Source organism: Bufo bufo, chromosome 10 (assembly GCF_905171765.1).
Source record: "Bufo bufo chromosome 10, aBufBuf1.1, whole genome shotgun sequence".
NCBI classification, from domain to species: Eukaryota; Metazoa; Chordata; class Amphibia; order Anura; family Bufonidae; genus Bufo; species Bufo bufo.
Window position 1 is genome coordinate 89,537,829 of NC_053398.1, and position 19,212 is coordinate 89,557,040.

General features: G+C 41.6%; 1 long non-coding RNA gene across 1 annotated transcript in view; it reads left to right on the forward strand.

Annotated features, from left to right (window-relative positions):
• Positions 1–3,774: 3,774 nt before the first annotated feature.
• The window catches only part of LOC120980771, a 40,344-nt gene continuing 24,906 nt past the window's right edge, over positions 3,775–19,212 (forward strand). The window contains exons 1-2 of the long non-coding RNA XR_005774573.1: positions 3,775–3,816; positions 7,160–7,323. This is a non-coding gene — a long non-coding RNA (uncharacterized LOC120980771). The remainder of the gene's footprint in view (positions 3,817–7,159; positions 7,324–19,212) is intronic.

Here is a 19,212-nt window from a genome sequence, read left to right on the forward strand (position 1 = left end):
GTTTCCGGATAAAGTAATGGTGTTGATTTATCCTCAATATACAAGCTTGCGTTGTCTCACCCACATACAACTGTAACATATAGATAACAAAATCAGAGGAACAGGTGTAAAAGTCCCTGATCTTGTATTGCTTACCGGTAACGGGGATGGGAAAAGACACCCCCCTTCAGCATACTGTTACAATTACAGCAGTTAAGGCAGGGGTAACAACCCTTCCTAATCCTCTGCATCACCTTTGGGCTCTGTAATTCGGAATGTATAAGGCTGTAACCTAAGTTCTTCGACCTCCTGTAGGACATCAGGGGTGGGGACTGAAATTCCTCTATGTCTGAAAAAGACTGTGCTAAGATCTGCAAATTACGTTTAAGTACTCCTGCTATCTGTCCACTCATTGTTGAAAATGTAGATACAAATGGTACCCTTTTCCTATCCATCTTTTTATTATGTGTGTTCAATAGCTGCGATCGTGCCTACCGTAGTCTGGCATCTGCCAACTTCTCATCCGAAACAATGCGTCTCGTCCTAAGCAGCTGGCTATATGGGAGAGATTCCAACATACCCTTAGTGTGGGCACTATCGAACCTCAGCATGTTATTCCGGTCCGTTGGTTTCACATACAGGTCTGTCTTTAGGCCGTCAGCTGTCACGTAAACTAAAGTATCAAGGAACTGTAAGGAATGTGTAGAGTCCACCCTCGTAAATTTAAGTTTCACATGAATACTGTTCAAGAAGTCATGAAACACCTGCAAATCAACATCTGTCCCCATCCATATTAGGAAGATGTCATCTATATATCTCATCCACCCCCTCACATGTTGGTAAAGGGCGGATGGGTATATAAATGACTCCTCCACATACGTCATGTATATGTTTGCGTATGTTGGGGCCATATTGGACCCCATTGCGGTCCCCCGACACTGCATATAAAACTCCTCCTCAAAACAAAAGTAGTTGCAGGTCAGCAATATTTCCAACAGGGAACACACAAAATCGCATAACTCCGTCGGATAGTCTGTGAGCCCTAATGCCCATTGTATCGCCTCTAGACCCCGTTCATGCTCAATGCTGGTATATAGGCTTACTATGTCAAAGGACACCAACCTATCACTCATATTTAATGTAGTATTCCCCAATTTGTTTAGGAAGTCGGTCGTGTCCCTCGCGTATGACAAGGCGGGTTGTACAAAGTTTTGTGGATTTTGGGCAAAGTATACAGTATTGGTGTCACCGGATGCTGCTGTATGAGAAAATAATGCAATTTCCCATCAATAATATTATTGGCATAGGCATTGTCTACCAAGATTTTAATCTTTCTCATAATTTTAAACTTTAGATCAACATTTACCGGTTTGTACACTTCCCTATCCTGTAATTGGCTCCTAATCTCAGCGACATACTTGTGCGTATCCATGATAACTATCGCTCCTCCCTTATCAGCCGCTTTGATAGTTAATTCCTTGCGCCGACTGAGAGAGAGGAGAGCATCACCCTCATCCCTGGTCAGATTGGAACCATGTTTATCATGTTTATGCTTCCTCAACTTCATGATATCCGATCTGACCAACGAAACATAGGTGTCAACTGCCTTATGATTAAGAGGAGGTTCAAAATCATTTTTAAGATGTAGGCCCAACTCCGTGAGTGTTAGCATACTGTGTTCCACATCTACAGAGGTCCCTGGACTGGGCCTGACCATGGGCTCCTGATTATTAAAGAACACTCTCAGCTTAATCCGTCTAAAAAAATTCAACAAATCAATTTCATTCTGGAACCAGTCAATGTCAGTTAATAGACAGAAGGACAACCCCTTATTTAACAACATTACTTCACCATGTGTTAATGTTAATTCATATGAAGAGATATTTACCACATGTGAAGTCCCATTCATGATCATTTCCCCTGTACGCCTATTTTCCGGTGTTGTGACACAGAGGTCTTGTTTCCCATGGGCGGTCTCATTGAGTGTGTCTTGCGGGCAATTGTAGACTCTAGTCCATTGTGCTGGTACCTGCGTCCTCCCCTTCTCGTTCTCCTGGTTCTCTTGAGGTACCTACCCCTAAAAAACCTATGTCCTCTCCCTGGCCTCCTGAGGAATCCGTATCAGTAAGGTCTACCCGACGTCCTGTGGGTCTCTGTGCTCTGCGTTTTCGCTGGGTCATGGTGTTCCTATTGTCTGTCTGGATTTTTTTATAAACTTTTCATTTTATACAGTATAATCCTCCTGGTCTCTGAACCATTTCTGTCTCTTTGTTTCCTCAATATTAAGACGGTATTTACTCAGATCTATCTTAGATTGTTCTATTAATTTCAAAAAATTCTGGTCACTGAGCAGTGTCTTCAGCTGACTCCCATAATCTTTAACTCTCCTCTTGATGTGGATTAAATCATTTTGCAACAACTCCATATTGAGTAACATCATGTCCATTGAGAAACGGTTCGCTATAACCGTGAACTTATTCAGAAATTCCGGATTATTTGGGCACAGGATTGGTCTCAGATGGGTTCTCAAGCCTCGTGGTATACGCTCAGCTTTATAATATTCCCTGAAGGTAGATTGGTAAAATTCATTATTAATGAGCTGTTTCTTATCATTCTACCACTTCCGTTTAACCAGGTCCACTGTTGGTTTACTCAAGAAGGCTCCCTCCTCGTCATTCCCACTCAGGATGTGTGAGATTTGTTCACTTGAATAAACAGAGCTGTTTGGTGAATCCATATTCTTGTTGCCGCAATCATCCACAGTAAAAACCAAGGAACCAGTCCTATTTACTCAGTGGCCAGTGTGCTTGTCCTCAGGCCCACAATGCTGAAAAAAACATAGAAATAGGACAGCACCACTTACTGACATATTTTAGTCCATCATTTAGCGCTAAATCATGGACTAATATGTGTCAGTAAGTGGTGCTGTCCTATTTCTATGTTTCTCTCTCATGTGTCCAGCATGGGAATGCAACAAAATGGAACGGAATGCATTCTGGTGCACTCCGTTCCGGTTTGTTCAGTTTTGCCCCCATTGACAATGAATGGGGACAAAACTGAAGCGTTTTCCTCCAGTTTTGAGATCCTCTGCCGGATCTCAAAACCAGAAACAAAAACGCAGATGTGAAAGTAGCCTTATGGATACAGAGGAATAAGTCTATTTTGTCACATCCCTGGAGTGCTGTGATCCCTTCTACATGCTATAAATATACTGTGTGTGTGTGTGTGTGTGTGTGTGTGTGTATATATATATATATATATATATAAATATATATATACACACACAAGCCTGTATTGTTCATAGACTTATACTTCACATTATCTGTTGGACTAATCACACACTGTACTACCCTCTTCTGTTTTTAAATTGGATCTATTTGTGTTAATCCCATAAACTATTTTGTTTTCTTCTTCATTGCTTTTCAACCTTATGAGATTGCCTTGCATACTTGAATGAGTACTGCCTTTTTTGCTTAGGTGTATTCTGTAGTCTCACACTGCAGATACCTTTCATGCCATTCTTCTCACCCAGTCTCTGCTCTCATTTTATTATCTCCCGTTGCTCTTTTCCATATTTGTATTGATAATTGTAGCTATATGGCTATGCAGTTTCCACATGTATCTCTTTTCTCCCCTGGGCAGATCAGACAAATCTGCTCCACTCTGCATGCTGTTGGAGAAATGGATCACCTTGCTCTCTTTCTATGGTCTCTGCCACCATATTTATCAAATATATATGCAAATATGGAGGCAATCAGCTTTACTCTTCCACCTAGAGAAGAAAGGAACACAATCAAATCAGCTAGAGAAGTAAACGGGGCAGCACACTGCCTGAAGGTAAGTTATCAAAAAAGTATCTGTGCTACAATATTATCATACCAAAGAGTGCAATTTATTGACATTTTGTCTCATGCATACAAGTTATATATATATTTACATTAGAGATCGACCGATATTGATTTTTTAGAGCCAATACCGATAATCGGTGAACTTTCAGGTCGATAGCCGATAATTTATACCGATATTTTATATATTATAATATAATATATTAATTGGTAGTTACTGAGGTGGTGGAAATTTGCATTTGGCACTAGTATATTATAAATGTACGGTAAATTATAAATTAACCACTTCACATCCAGGCCATTTGCCCCTTTCCTGACCAGGCCTAATTTTGCAAATCTGACATACCTCACTTTATGTGGTAATAACTTTGGAACACTTTTACTTATCCAAGCCATTCAGAGATTGTTTTCTCGTGACACATTGTACTTCATGATAGTCCTAAATTTGAGTCAATATAGTTCATCTTTATTTATGAAAAAATCCCAAATTTACCAAAAATTTAAAAAAATTAGCAATTTTCTAAATTTCTATTTCTCTGCTTTTAAAACAGAAAGTGATACCTCATAAAATATTTATTACTTATTATTCCCCATATGTCTACTTTATGCTGGCATCATTTTGGAAATGTCATTTTATTTTTTTAGGACGTTAGAAGGCTTAGAATTTTAGATTAAAAATTGCCAAAACTTTTTAAGGACCAGTTCAGGTCTGAAGTCACTTTGTGTGGCTTACATAGTGGATACCCCCATAAATGACCCCATTGTAGAAACTACACCCCTCAAACTTTGTTAACCCTTTAGGCGTTCCACAAGAATTAAAGGAAAATGGAGATCACATTTTTAAATTTCACTTTTTTGGCAGATTTTCAATTTTAATCCATTTTTTTCTTTAACACATCGAGGGTTAACAGCCAAACAAAACTCAATATTTATTACCCTGATTCTGCGGTTTACAGAAACACCCCACATGTTGTCATAAACTGCTGTATGGGCACACATCAGGGCACAGAAGGAAAGGAACGCCACATGGTTTTTGGAAGGCAGATTTTGCTGAACTGGTTTTTAGATGCCATGTCCCATTTGAAGCCCCCCTGATGCATCCTTAGAGTAGAAACTCCCCAAAAGTGACCCAATTTTGGAAACTAGGGGATAAGATGCCAGTTTTATTGGTACTATTTTTTGGTACATATGATTTTTTTTGATCATTCATTATAACACTTTATGGGGCAAGGTGACCAAAAAATTTGTTATTTTAGCACAATTTTTATTTATTTATTTTTACAGCGTTCACCCGAGGGGTTAGGTCATGTGATATTTTTATAGAACAGATCGTTACGGACGTGGTGATACCTAATATGTTACTTTTTCTTATTTATTTAAGTTTTACACAATAATAGCATTTTTGAAACAAAAAAATTATGTTTTAATGTGTCCATGTTCTGAGAGCTATAGTTTATTTATTTTTTTTAAATGTTTTTTTATGTAGGGGCTAATTTTTTGCGGGATGAGGTGACAGTTTTAGTGGTACCATTTTGTGGGACATACGCCTTTTTGATCACTTGGTGTTGCACTCTTTGTGATGTAAGGTGACAAAAATAGCTTTTTTTGACACAGTTAAATTTTTTTTTGATGGTGTTCACCCGAGGGGTTAGGTCATGTGATATTTTTATAGAGCTGGTTGTTATGGACGCGGCAATACCTAATATGCATGCTTTTTAAAATGTATTTCACTTTAACACAATAATAGCATTTTTGAAACAAAATTTTTTTTTTTTTTGCGATTTTCTTATTTAGGGGCTCATTTTTTGCAGAATGAGGTGACGGTTTTATTGGTACCATTTTGTAGGACATATGCCTTTTTGATCACTTGGAGTTGCACTTTTTGTGATGTAAGGTGACAAAAATGGCTTTTTTTGACACAGTTTTAAAATTTTACGGTGTTCACCCGAGGGGTTAGGTCATGTGATATTTTTATAGAGCTGGTTGTTACGAACGTGGCGATACCTAATATGTATACTTTTTTTATTTATTTCACTTTAACACAATAATAGCATTTTTGATGTAAGGTGACAAAAATAGCTTTTTTTGACACAGTTTTTTTTTTTTTTATGGTGTTTATCGGACTGGTTGGATCATGTGATATATTTATAGAGCCGGCCGTCACGGACGCGGCAATACCAAATATGTGTGTTTTATTTCTTTCTTTTTATAAAAAAAATAAAATGGTATTCCTTACTTTTTTTTTTTTTTTTTTTTACATGTGAAACTTTTTATTTTAACAATTTTTTATTTTTTTTACACTTTTCGACCCCCGTAAGGTCATACAAGACCTCTGGAGGACATTTAACTTCATTTTTTTTTTCACTATTGATTTCTCCTGTAACTGGGGCTGACATAGTAGCCCCAGTTACAGGGGAAATACACCCCCCAGAGAGGCTGTACGGCGGTATACTGCGCTGTACAGCCTCAGTGCAGGGCTGATCAAGGTATGTGAAATACCCGACAGCTCCTGCACTCACCCGGCTCCGGCGGTCACATCACCGCTGGGCCGGAACAGGAAGCGCATAGCACTTCCTGCACTGTATACACAGCGCTCGGTGAGCGCTGTGTATACAGTGATCTAGAAGGCAGGGACACCTGGGAACTGTCCCTGCCTTCTCTAAGGGTTGCCCTGCTGTCACTGACAGCGGGCAACCCGATCTGCAGCTGCACGATTAGCGTGCAGCTGCGATCTCTGAATGGACGATCAGAAACGTCCATTCAGAGATAGAGAACCACCTACCGGACGTTTATAGTCAACGTGCGGATGGGAGGTGGTTAATAAAGCACTTAGTTGGTAGTCAATTTATAATTTACGTTTATAATATACTAGTGCATAATGCCAATTTCCACACCATCCCCCCTTCTCACTGACTTTATTAACCCCTATCAGACCTCAGATTAGACTTTAATTAACCCCTATCAGACCTCAGATCAGACTTTATTTAACTCCTATCAGAACCTCAGATCAGACTTTAACTCCCATCAGACGCTGTATGGGGTCAGGACAGTGCAGTGCGGGCCCCATCAAAGAAGACCAGGGAGGGTGAGTATCGGAAGCGCTTGCTGCGCTTCTTCCCTGCTCCCGGAACCCGATGCATACTAGTGAGCTCTTCCATTAGCGCTCACTAGTATTCGCTTTATACGCATTATCGGCATATCGGCAAGGTTAGATGCCGATACCGATAATGTGCAAAATCCTTAATATCGGACGATAATATTGGTACTTCCGATAATTGGTCGATCCCTAATTTACATACTGTATATATAGCTATGTACTTGCTATACTTTACTAGGAAAACACCCGGAAACTGCTAAGAGAGTGTTATCTTCGAAATCCATATCCCAGTCCAGCACAAAAGAGGCATCTTTCCTACATGACTGGATTGCGTCCCACACAAGTTACTAACTGGTATAAAAACAGAAGACAAAGGGATAGGGCAGTTAGCTCAAAAATGAAGTAAGTCAAATCATACTTCAAGATTTTTTTGTTGTCTGCTTCTCATCATTTAAATAAATGAATATATTTTACATATATATATATATATATATATAAAACAAACTCCAGCACGAAATGCACTTTGATTGTTGTTTATTGATAATTACTGCTGCTAGTGTATTTTGGCCGTGTCAATAAACAACAATCAAAGTGCATTTCGTGCTGGAGTTTATTTTATATATTAACTATGGGATGGGAACCCTACTCCTAGCAATATTAACAGAGTGCGACAAGGATTAAACAGTGAATATATTTTACATAAATATTTTCATTAATGTGTTAATATATTGTTTATGACCCCATATTTATAAGTTAGGGTACTTTCACACTAGTGTTATTCTTTTCCGGCATAGAGTTCCATCCTAGGGGCTCTATACCGGAAAAAAACTGATCAGTTTTATTCCCATGCATTCTGAATGGAGAGCAATCCGTTCAGGATGCATCAGGATGTCTTCAGTTCAGTCTTTTTGACTGATCAGGACAAAGATAAAACCGCAGCAGTACCAATAGGTACACCTGTGAGGAACTGGGTATCCGGGAGACTGACTTTGCTGATCTAGAGCTGTTTGGAAGCAAATCTCCAGGAAATTGGTAGAAGATCCGTTAACAGACCTATGTCCTAGAAGCACTAGACTGCCCCCTCTAGTTCGTTCTGATCATATTGATATCTTTCTGCAAATGGTTGTATCCGATCTTGAAAAGTTGGGTGCTAATGAGACTCGTTTCTCTAATCTATCTAATACTGAAATGGAAGACTTGCAGAATTTGGAGAATGAAGAAACCCCGGAAATCTCCACAGCAGGCCCGGAGATTTGAGCCGATAAAACCCGCCTGGGATGTACCCATGGAGGACCTGGCTCCGATGGTCTGCTGGCGGTGTCAGGAGCTTGGCTATGTAAGGGCTGACTGTCCCCATCGGGTTGAGCCCATGGACTATGGCTATCGTCAGTCGCTATATATGCCAGGAGGCTGTGTGCAACAGGTTCCCCAGAGTCTCTAGATCACTTAAAAATCTACCCCACCGTGCTGATGTCTCTAACAACGGTGGCCGGTAGATGGACCCACGAGGTGGCTGTCGCCACAATTTTTTTTTTTAATAGTATTTATTTTATTCACTTTTTAGTTCACAGTACATCAGCATCCTAACCGGGATGAAATAAAACAAGAAAGAACATTAGACATTATTGAAGACAGCAAGCCCAGGTATCGCAGTAATCAATTACACGAGAAGTCCAATATTAGAGAGGGAGCACCCCGTTGCCCCACCCAACTCAATACTTAAACCAGGTTTTGCGCATGTAGCCAAACGTCCCAGATCTTTTCAAAGCAGTCTGGAGTTCCTCTAGTAGTGTACAGTATGTTAGCTTATACATGTTGAGATCAGCATTTATGAGTAGGGGCCTTAGGTGGTTTCCAGTTTAGGAGAATAGTCTTTCTTCCATAAAACATTAATAAACGTCTTCTGCCATATTTAGTGGGGATCACATCTACCTCAAGTCCCAGTAAGCATACTATAGGGGAACAGATCCCCGGGAGACCCAGCTTCGTATTAATGAAAGTGCATATCCGACCCCAGTGCAGCTGCATAGTGCGACACGCCCATATCATATGGTACAAGGATCCTCTCGACTCTCCGCATCTTGAACATGAAGCATCCTGTAGTCTACGCATGTGGAGCAGGAGCATTGGGGTCAGATACACCCCGTGTATCCACTTCATCTGAATGAGCTGGTCTCGGACACCAATTACTTTGGTTCTCCACACAGAGCCCAACTCCTCCAGGTGAGACGCCTGCAGGCCAGGAATATCCAGGGACCAATGCTCAAGTGATCACCGGAGTGGAGAATCTTGCATTTTCATTATCTCCTTATAGAAAGAGGAAACTGGTTTATAGGGCTGTGCTCACCTAGCAATAGATTCGAGGGGCCCACATTTCAACTGTAGAGGTAAAGCTCTAAACTGTGTCCCGCAAGCATGTGTCAACTTTAGAGACTGTCAAAAGTACGGAATAAGCTGTCTTTATATACAGTGGGATGCGAAAGTTTGGGCAACCTTGTTAATCGTAATGCTTTTCCTGTATAAATCGTTGGTTGTTACGATAAAAAATGTCAGTTAAATATATCATATAGGAGACACACACAGTGATATTTGAGAAGTGAAATGAAGTTTATTGGATTTACAGAAAGTGTGCTATAATTGTTTAAACACAATTAGGCAGGTGCATAAATTTGGGCACTATTGTCATTTTATTGATTCCAAAACCTTTAGAACTAATTATTGGAACTCAAATTGGCTTGGTAAGCTCAGTGACCCCTGACCTACATACACAGGTGAATCCAATTATGAGAAAGAGTATTTAAGGGGGTCAATTGTCAATTGTTTCCCTCCTCTTTTAATTTTCTCTGAAGAGTAGCAACATGGGGGTCTCAAAACAACTCTCAAATGACCTGAAGACAAAGATTGTTCACCATCATGGTTTAGGGGAAGGATACAGAAAGCGGTCTCAGAGATTTCAGCTGTCTGTTTCCACAGTTAGGAACATATTGAGGAAATGGAAGACCACAGACTCAGTTCAAGTTAAGGCTCGAAGTGTCAGACCAAGAAAAATCTCGGATAGACAGAAGTGACGAATGGTGAGAACAGTCAGAGTCAACCCACAGACCAGCACCAAAGACCTACAACATCATCTTGCTGCAGATGGAGTCACTGTGCATCGTTCAACCATTTGGCGCACTTTACACAAGGAGATGCTGTATGCGAGAGTGATGCAGAGGAAGCCTTTTCTCCGCCCACAGCACAAAAAGTGCCGCTTGAGGTGGGCTAAAGCACATTTGGGCAAGCCAGCTTTATTTTGGAATAAGGTGCTGTGGACTGATGAAACTAAAATTGAGTTATTCGGCCATAACAAGGGGCGTTATGCATGGAGGAAAAAGAACACAGCATTCCAAGAAAAACACCCGCTACCCACAGTAAAATATGGTGGTGGTTCCATCATGCTGTGGGGCTGTGTGGCCAGTGCAGGGACTGGAATCTTGTCAAAGTTAAGGGACGCATGGATTCCACTCAGTATCAGCAGATTCTGGAGACCAATGTCCAGGAATCAGCGACAAAGCTGAAGCTGCGGCGGGGCTGGATCTTTCAACAAGACAGCGACCCTAAACACTGCTCAAAATCCACTAAGGCATCTATGCAGAGGAACAAGTACAACGTTCTGGAATGGCCATCTCCGTCCCCAGACCTGAATATAATTGAAAATCTGTGGTGTGACTTAAATACAGTTGTCCATGCTCGGAAGCCATCAAACCTGAATGAACTAAAGATGTTTTGTAAAGAGGAATGGTCCAAAATACCTTCAACCAGAATCCAGACTCTCATTGGAACCTACAGGAAGCGTTTAGAGGCTGTAATTTCTGCAAAAGGAGGATCTACTAAATATTGATTTCATTTCTTTTTTGTGGTGCCCAAATTTATGCACCTGCCTAATTTAGTTCAAACAATTATAGCACACGTTCTGTAAATCCAATAAACTTCATTTCACTTCTCAAATATCACTGTGTGTGTCTCCTATATGATATATTTAACTGACATTTTTTATCGTAACAACCAACGATTTATACAGGAAAATCATGACGATTAACAAGGTTGCCCAAACTTGCGCATCCCACTGTATATATATACACACACACATCATATACACTGTACATATAGTACACACACACATATATACATTTACTCAGTCATTCACATATATACAGGTACATTAGACGATTACACACACATCGCATACATATGTACACTACACAGGCATAAGTACAGATATGTAAACACACACATATTACACTGCGTACATATGCACACACTTACCTTCTGAACAGGTCTCCAGGGTAAACAGTCAGGATTGATGGGAGGACATCTTCTCCTCAGCTGGGCAGTGCAGCAGGCTCTCTTCCCCCCTTCCTCTGTCCCGACTGCTGCACATAGATTACATAACAGCAGAGGAGGACTCTGCAGTGTGCCAGGGACGGGAAGAGGAGCAGAGTGGGGGAGAGGAGCACTGGGGAGGCTTCTGATGGCAGCAGCACATATTGCTGTAGCTTCTGAAAACTGACCTCTCCTCAGTAGTGCAGCCCCTGAGGACATGTGCAGGCTGATGCCTGGAGGCATCTCCTCATGGTAGGATCTTGCTGGAGGGGAGGCCCTTGCTGGAGGGGAGGGGGGAAGCTGGGGCACATCGTGCACAGGAGAAACAGTGAGGGGAGCTGAAAGGCTGAGCCAGAGGCCCTGGCAAGGACTCTGGACGGAGTTGTTGTGCCAATTGTAATAAGGGGGCGGCGCTTTTCCTCCACAGCCAGGCCCCCTTCCCCTACCGTCCCCATAGCAGTTGCGTGGTCTGCTTCTATTAGAGGTACACCACTGCTCCAGCCACATAATCACTTGACCATTTATGTACGGTGAATGCATAATTTTTGGGGCCTGTAATTTAACTGGCAAACAGTAAAATTGTTATATGGTGACCGCCTAATCTACCTCCAGCCACATTATCAATTGTGCTTTTCTGTACGGTGAATAAATCATTTTTGGGGCCTGTAGTCCACTGGCCTGCAGTAAAATTGATATCCATTGACCGTCTAATATACCTCCAGCCACATAATCACTTGATAATTTATGTAGATTGAATGCATAATTTTTGGGTCCTGTAATCTTACTGGCCAACAGTAAAATTGTTATACGGTGACTGCCTAATGTTCCTCCAACCACATAATTACTTGTTCTTTTCTGTCCGGTGAATGCCTAATGTTTGGGACCTCGGAGGAATTCAACACTTGTTTGACGACGACCACGTGTTATCGAATTTCAACTATTATCATTTGGGGGGTTTTCAAGAGGGGGGATGTTTTTAATCCAATTTTATATTTTTTGTTCTTTTAAACATATGTATTTAACATCTATTTGTACTGGCCTGCAGTAAAATTTATATCTGATGACTGTCTAATATACCTCCAGCCACATAATCACTTGATGTTTTCTGTCAGATGAATGCCTAATTTTTGGGGCCTGTACTCCCGTGGCCTAAAATAAAAAATTTCTAGGCTCCAGCAGGCCACATTTTTGAGAGTTTCCCTTTAAGACGCATAAAAATGGCCCCTGAATAAAATACATATTTTTTGTGGGAATTTCTGCCATTGATCCCCTTCTGGTATGTCACTGTCCATGTTGTGGGACGATAAGTGCACGTCTTGTAAGTATTTGGTGGCTGCAATAATGACCTGAAGGTTTTTCAGGTTCGCCTGCCATTAAAGTGAATGGGGCCTGCCACGAACTTGCGGTTCGCGAACAGTTGATCAATGTTCGTCCATCACTAGTGAGTATATATATTTTTTTGTTCTTAACTCCTAAAAGTCCTGAATGTGACGGTCAGATGCTGCGATCAGCGTTGGACGCTGCATTACAGGGGTTCAATGAAGGGGGGTGGCCCAATCGCTGTTACCCGTCATTGCACCCGCTACATACAATGGAATGCGATTCGTGACGAAGTGATTTGTCGCAAATCGTGTTTCTTTGTGAACTTCCATGAAGCAACCGAATTGAATTTTTGATAACTTCGCTCATCTCTAGTCACAGTTGAAGATACCACACCCTTGGCCAACGGTTTGATTAAATATTGTACCCTAATATCTCTATGCTCATTGGTGATATGCATTCTGAGGTTTGTTCTCTGTTTGTAATAGAAAATTTGCCAGCTAAAGTGATCTTGGGTGCAATGGCTCCAGGTACATAATCCTGTTATTAACTTTATTTCTGGTGAGCTGGAGAAATGGGGACCCAAATGTTGCAGTATCTGTACATTTAGGACTAGTCCAAAGAATATTAAAGCAAATGCCATATTTAGAAAGCTCTTTGTCAGTCATTCCTCAGATTTTGAAACAAGAATCCATCTTGTGTGATGGGATTGTCAGTTCATCTATTTTCCCTCATCTGAGATCAGAGCTTAAAGGGGTTGTCTCACTTCGGTAAGTGTCATTTATCATGTAGAGAAAGTTAATACAAGGCACTTACTAATGTACTGTTATTATCCATATTGCTTCCTTTGCTGGCTGGATTAATATTTCCATCACATTATACACTGCTCATTTCCATGGTTATGACTAGAGATGAGCGAATCGAAGTTGACTAAGTGGAATTAGATCCGAATTTCAGGAAAAATTCGATTTGCACCAAATCCGAATTTCCTCATGCTTCGTGGTAACGAATCACGTCTTTTCCTAAAATGGCTGCTGCACAAGTTAGGACATGATGTAAAGAACTCTGGGAATGAGGGATCACCCACAATGCCATGTATGCATCCAATCAGCAGCCAGACAGCCCTGTGATGTCACAGCCATATAAATAGCCTCAGCAATCTTGGATTCAGCCATTTTCCAGTGTATTTAGTGCAGGGAGAGACATTAGCAGACTCTAGGGAAAGTGCTAGGAAAGACTTGAAAACTTTTTTTTTGCTGAATAGAAGTTCAGGGAAAGATTATTAGAAGTGTAGGGAAAGGATAGGGAGGAATTATTCCACAGTATTGAAGCAGAACAGGGTTCGATAAGGGAGGTTACAGCCTGGGTAATAGGAACAATTCTATTACACCTTGCTGCACTGACTGCAGATCCAAATTGCCATTATACTGCTTCTTCCAGGTTTGCAATAGATGATACCTTTGTAATTCTAGCAAACCGTTCTTTTTCTTCTTTTTTGGGGGTACAAGTGCTGTGTGATACAGCTATTAACAGGTTGTATTACTAGGAAATATTTCTATGTCTTATTAGCCCTTGTGCGGTGCAGTTATATGTTCTTATATGTTTTGGCCGTTCAGTGGTGCAATTATATGTTCTAAAGCTTTTTTGGCGTGTATTAGTGGCAAAAAAAAAATTATTTGCCATTCAGCGGTACAGTTATATGTTCTAAAGCTTTTTTGGCCGCTCAGCAGTGAAGTTATATGTAAAGCTTTTTTGGCGTGTATTAGTGGCAAAAAAAGTATTATTTGCTGTTGTGTGGTGAAGTAAGAAAATTAAAGCCCTTTTTGGCTTGTATTAGTGGCAAAAAAAAATAATATTTGCTCTTCAGCAGTGAAGTTCTAAAGCCTTTGTTGGCATGTATTAGTGGCAAAAAAAAGTATTATTGCCCGTTCAGCGGTGCAGTTATATGTTCTAAAGCCTTTTTTGGCGTGTATTAATGGCAAAAAAGGGCTTATTAGACGTTGTGTGGTGAAGTGACAGAATTACAGCCCTTTTTTGGAGTGTATTAGTGGCAAAAAATATATATTATTTGCCATTCAGCAGTGCAGTTATATGTTCAAAAGCCTTTTTTGGCGTGTATTAGTGGCAAAAAAAGGATCATTTGCCGTTGTGTGATGAAGTGACAAAATTACAGCCCTTTTTGGCATGTATTAGTGGCAAAAAAAAAAAATATTATTTGCCGTTCAGCGGTGAAGTTATATGTTCTAAAGCCTTTTCTGGAGTGTATTAGTGGCAAAAAAAAATTGTATTATTGGCCATGCTGTGGGCTCAGCTCAACTATACAGCGAGGACGAGCTACTAGAGGACAGTCAGCAGCTGTTCCCCAGCCATCATCTGGAGGAGATATCCGCCGCTTCCTCCGGTAGGCGGGCAAGTAGTGATGAGGAGAGTGGTGTGGGAGCTGGAGACCGATGAGGAGGACATCACTGACGTGCAGACAGTACTCGATGATGACGTAGCCAATCGAAATTGGGAGCCGGGTGACGAAGGGGCTTCATCATCATTTGGAGTAGAGGGTGGCAGCTTGCGCGTGAGGCAGCGGCGGAGTCAGCAAGTTGGTAGCATTTCCAGGAGTCAGCAGGGTGGCAGCAGTGGGAGGTCGGGAGCCAAACATGCCTGAGGTAGACCACTACCTGCCCAGAAAGTAGTAATGCAGAGGTTCACGGAGGCAGCGGCGGTAGCAGTCAGTCAGTGCAGAGTGTTGGGGGTAAAATCACCTACTCGGCGGTGTGGCAGTATTTTGTGAAGCCGCCAGAGGAGGTGAACATGGCAATTTGACGAATATGTGGGCAGAAGGTGAAGCATAGCCAAGGTGCCAATGTCAACATATGCAGCGTCACCATAAAGTTGCCTGGGAGAACTGTGTCTCCAATGTGGTGGTCCAGCCTGCCGCAGCAACCACTGCATCACCCAGTGGCACGCACCCGATTTCAGGCAGTCAAGGCTCCACCACCTCAGCCAAAGGGAGCTGTCTGTCCGACGGCACAGAAGCTGAGCGTGCTCCTGGCCAAGTTGCTGCAGTCCCTCCCTTTCCAAGTGGTGGACTCTGCACCTTTCAGAGAACTGATGGCTTGTGCCGAGCCGGAGTGGAGAGTCCCAAGCCGTAATTTCTTTGCCAAAAGGCAGTACCAGCCCTGCACAAATATGTAGGACAAAAGGTGGGCCAGTCCTTGAGCCTGTCAGTGTCTGACAAAGTGCACGGCAGGAGTGCTTTATGATATCTACTTCTCATGCCTTTTGGACTTTGCAATGCACCCGGAACTTTTCAAAGATTAATGGAGCGTTGTCTGGGCCACAAAATTTTTGAAACTGTCCTGTTGTACTTAGACGATGTCATCATCTACTCCAAATCTTATGAAGATCACTTGAAACATCTGGCCGAAGTTTTTCAAGTCCTCATTAAACATGGACTCAAAGTCAAACCATCTAAGTGTTATCTACTGAAGCCAGAAGTCAAATACTTAGGGCATATTGTCAGCTCTGAAGGTGTTAAACCGGATCCAGAGAAGATAGCCGCAGTCCAAAATTGGCCTACTCCTACTACGGTGAAAGAAGTGAGACATTTTCTCAGTTTCGCAGGATACTACAGACGCTTTATTCCTCATTTTGCCCAAATTACAGAGCCAATATTAGAACTTCTGAGAGGACATCCTAAAAGGTATCAGAAATCTCCAATACCCGTTAAATGGAGCACCGAAAGAGAAATTGCCTTCCAGCTCCTGAAGAAGAAGTTAGCAGAGCCACTAATCTTAGGCTATCCGGATTACCAACAGCCATTTCATCTTTACCCAGATGCCAGTAAGAAAGGCCTGGGAGCTGTCTTGTCACAAATACAAGAAGGTAAAGAAAGAGTCATTTCCTACGCTAGTAGATCTCTTAGAGGTACTGAAAGAAACGATCAAAACTATAGTTCCTTCAAATTGGAATTCCTCGCACTCGTGTGGGCTGTTACAGAGAAATTTAAAGATTACCTTGCCGCAACACCATTCGTGGCCTTCACAGATAACAATCCGCTAGCGCATCTTACCACCAAGTTGGGATCATTAGAACAAAGATGGGCCTCACGCCTTGCTAACTACAATTTCACCGTGAAATCCAGAACAGGAAAAGCAAATGAAAATGCGGATGCATTATCCCGTCTGCCGACCCAAGAAGACCCTACTACACAAGAAGATGTTTGGGAAGAGGTAGAAATGCCATCCTTCTACAAAAATTTTGCCCACTAAGACATTATCACCATCAAAGGGAAAAAGGTCCTTAACCTTCAACAACAAGTGGATCCAAAATCTCAAGTGCACAAAGAAAGATGGGTCAAGCTGCAAAATGAAAACAGAGTGTTGGGTGAACTGCAAGATTTCTTCACCAGCGGAAGAACACCATAAAAAATCTGCAGGAGGAATGCTGATCCAGAATTGTCAAAACTATGGAGACACAGAAAACACCTCTTTCTACAAAAGGGCCTACTATTAAGGACCTTAGATCCAATTACCTGGGATCGTCTGTATCAAATCTTAATACCGCGCCGAGATGCAAGAATAATTCTAGAGATGTACCATGATCAATCAGAACACTTTGGCGTGCAGAAAACAGAAGCCACCATCCGTAGAAGATTCTACTGGATCGGGATGAGAGGAGACATTGAAAAGTGGTGTCGAGAGTGTTCCACTTGTGCTGTTAGAAGAAATGAAAAATATGACCAAAGAGCACCCTTACATCCTATTGTAAGCCGAACACCGCTAGAAATAGTTGCAATTGACCATGTGAAGCTGGAACCACGTCGCTAAGGTTACACATACGCTTTGACCATTATTGATCATTATACTAAATTTGTTGTAGCCGTACCTGTCAAGGACACTAAAACAACTGCAGATGCTTTCTGGAAACATTTCTTGTTGCCATATGAATGCCCAGAAAGAATCCTTACAGATCAGGGATCTGCCTTTGAGTCGCAACTCTTCCAAGAACTGTGTACCTTTCACAACTGTCAGAAAATCAGGACCACAGCATACCATCCTCAAGGGAATGGGCTTTGCGAAAAAATAATCCAAACTTTAATTGAGATGTTAAGAGCGGTACCACCTGCTACAAGAAATGATTGGCCTACTCTACTGCCTCAATTGATGTACACCTACAATAACACTATTCATTGTTCTACTGGGTATACACCCTACTACCTTATGTTTGTCCGACAAGGTACATTAAGTGCTGATCATACTTTGGGCGTACAAGTACCTGATGCAATCAACCTTCTATCAAAAACTGATTGGGTGAGTGAGCACAAAAGACGTTTGATTGATGCACAAGAAATTGTTCAACAACGCATGGAACATGCTCATGAAAAACAACAGAAAGACTATAACCAATCTGCCAAAGCAGAACCTCTCAAAGTTGGTGATCGTGTGTGGTTAAAAAACAATCATTGTACCAGCAAATTAGATAGCAAATGGGAGAAAACTTTACACCATTACCGCTATTCTCAATCCAGAGACTGATACTTATGAGATCACCCAAGAGGACAAATCACGTATAGTACATCAAAATCATCTTAAGTTGTGTCTCAAGGAAGATACTCAAGGAGAAACTCTTCAAGAAGAAGCTGTTCAAAAGGAAACTCAATCCGTAGAACCAGAGCCTTTTGTCACATTTCGTTGTTGCCTGACATACTGTATGTTTGCCTAACCCATTTTACAAGGAGTACAAGAATGGAGTTATGGTATTATTTTCTATGCATGCTTTCCCTTATCTTATATCTTACAGGAAGACACAACATCGAGTCAAAAATGTGTCGAGGTCGACTTATGTTTTACCATGGGGGTATGCAACTTCCCACTAAGGACACGTGGGAACTGCAAAATTACTTTAAAAACTGCAAATTTATTGCTCCATTGTCATTACTGACAGAAACAGAGAAATATAGTGGCAATTCTGGAGGAGCTGCTCAGCCCCTAACACTGTGGCGTGTCTTTCATTGGGGGAGCAGCCCGACCGCATGTGGACCGCAGTAATCGACTATCCCCAGCAAAATATGCATACAATGGAGGACGTCGGCGCGGTCCACATGCACCACAAGAGCAAACTACACAGAATATAGCAAATAATCATACGAAACACAGGGAGAGAATGCACCAAACGGATATATTACTGACTATACTGGCAATTCATAAATACAGGTATTAAAAACTGAGACTTTCGCCAATATATTCCTATCAGGAAAATATCGGAGCCCATCATGCACCACATCACGGTCACTCAGCATGGCAGAGGGTCCTAACCGCTGCTCTAACTATGGTGTGAACAAGGTCTGGGGGTGATATAATTCAGCTCACAGCCAAGCTTCCACACAAAAGCCCAGCATGAATACTGCGGTAGTGCAATGTGAACCAAGCCAGACTGTGAGCCACACCTACACCAGACCATGTGATTGAGGTTACCAGGAGCAATAGAGTGTTAGAATGCCAAGTAAAGGCACACACACTCAAATCTAACAAGACAGAAACAGAGAAATATAGTGGCAATTCTGGAGGAGCTGCTCAGCCCCTAACACTGTGGCGTGTCTTTCATTGGGGGAGC